Raw genomic sequence first — 1,822 nt, 5'->3', positions numbered from 1 at the left:
TGTTAGCAATGCACTTATTCCAGCGATGTTCTAGCTTTTTTATGCCATCACAATAGGTCGATTTGTCAAGGTGTGCAAAATACTCGTTCACTTCAGAGATGACTTCGTCATTTGAGTGGAATCTCTTTCCAGCCAAGAATTTTTTTAGGTTTGGAAAAAGGTGGAAGACACTGGGGGCCAAATCAGTACGGTGGATGTGGAACTAATTGGAAGCGAAGTTCGTTTATCTTTTGTTCAGTGATTCTGGCGGAATGTGCAGGTGCATTATCGTGGTGGAACAGAACCCTTTTCTTCGATTTCTTTCTTCAATTTTTCCAAAAGTTCACACTAATAGACAGCATTAATGGTCTTTCCTCTTTCTAGGTAGTCAATAAAGATGATGCCTTTAACATCCCCAAAAACGGGCCATCACTTTCCCCGCTGAAGGAACTGTCTTTGCCTTCTTTGGTGGTGGCGAACTGTGGTATTTCCATTGCTTCGACTGTTCTTTTGTTTCTGGAGTGTAGTAATGGATCCACGTTTCGTCAGTAGTCACAAACTGATGCAAGAAATCCTGTGGGTTTTTCTGGTAGAAGTCCAAACACTCCTTTGACATCAAAGTGCAAACACGTTTTTGCTCAGCAGTCAGCAGACACGACACCCACCTTGCTGAGACCTTCGTCATACCCAAATTTTCGGTTAGGATGTGGTGCACTCGGTCGATAGAGATGCATATTGTCTCAGCTATCTCACGCGTTTTCAAACGGCAATCTGATAATAACCAAATCGTGAACTTTGTCGATATTTTCTTCAGTGACAGCAGTTGACGGCGTCTGCTGCGAGGGTCATCTTCCACACTCTCTGCCAGATGGGCTGTCCATTTTTTCACAGTGGTGTACGAAGGAGCAGACTCTCCCAAAACTTCATCCATGTCAGCTTTGATTTGAGATGGGGTCAACCCTTTTTTCGAGGTATTTTATGACCGCACGACGTCGTCTCCATTTTTGACAAAGCATGTGCACACTGACTATCTGCTAAGCTGTCGTGGCAAAACTTTATGACAAATCAAGCGGAAATTGATATCGTATCTCTAGCAAAGATGGCTGAATTATTCCCGCCAAAAATTAAATTGATCGCAGCGTCGCATATAGGCAAGGCCGCGAACTTTCCGAACAGCCCTCGTACAACGAGCGTTCTTAACAGAAACGGCCAAATTGTAGCCAAATTCAAAACTCCACCACTCATCGAGATCAAAAAATAAAAATAAGAATATTACGTAAGACGAGATCTATTACCCCCTACCCCTGAGTAAGAAACCCTTGACTCCCACCCAACCCAAAATATCTTACGTAAATTATGGACGGCCCCTAAATTTTGAAATTAAAATTAACGAAACGTGAGGACGAAAGTAATTATTACTTGTTGACGTAAAATTACTTTAGCTACTTATTAAAGTCGGGCAGTATGCATATATTAGACTAACAATCGATTGTACAGTATTGAGGAGATATTACAGTGCCTAAGCACTCCGGGTTATTTTTCCAAAATGCAATCGTTTAGTAACGTATTCAAAAAATTTTCGAGGGGAAAAAATACACGAGAAAACGGTTGGCGAAATTTTCAATTTTCTATTAGTAATAAGGATTTTAATACAATAGCAAATACAGTACATACCTGTATTTGGTATAAAAAATATTAAAAGTTCAACTGCAGACTATAATAAGATTACATCGTAACTATTATGTACTCGAACTCTCTTAGGAAGAGCCATAATCGCCAATTTCAAGTTGGCTGATATTTACATTTAATAAAATAAAAAAATTCAGAAGATACAAAGTCTTTA

This window comes from Centruroides sculpturatus, unplaced genomic scaffold (assembly GCF_000671375.1).
Source record: "Centruroides sculpturatus isolate CEXI.00-Female unplaced genomic scaffold, Cexi_2.0 scaffold730, whole genome shotgun sequence".
NCBI lineage: Eukaryota > Metazoa > Arthropoda > Arachnida > Scorpiones > Buthidae > Centruroides > Centruroides sculpturatus.
Note: the sequence above shows the minus strand (reverse complement) of the source record.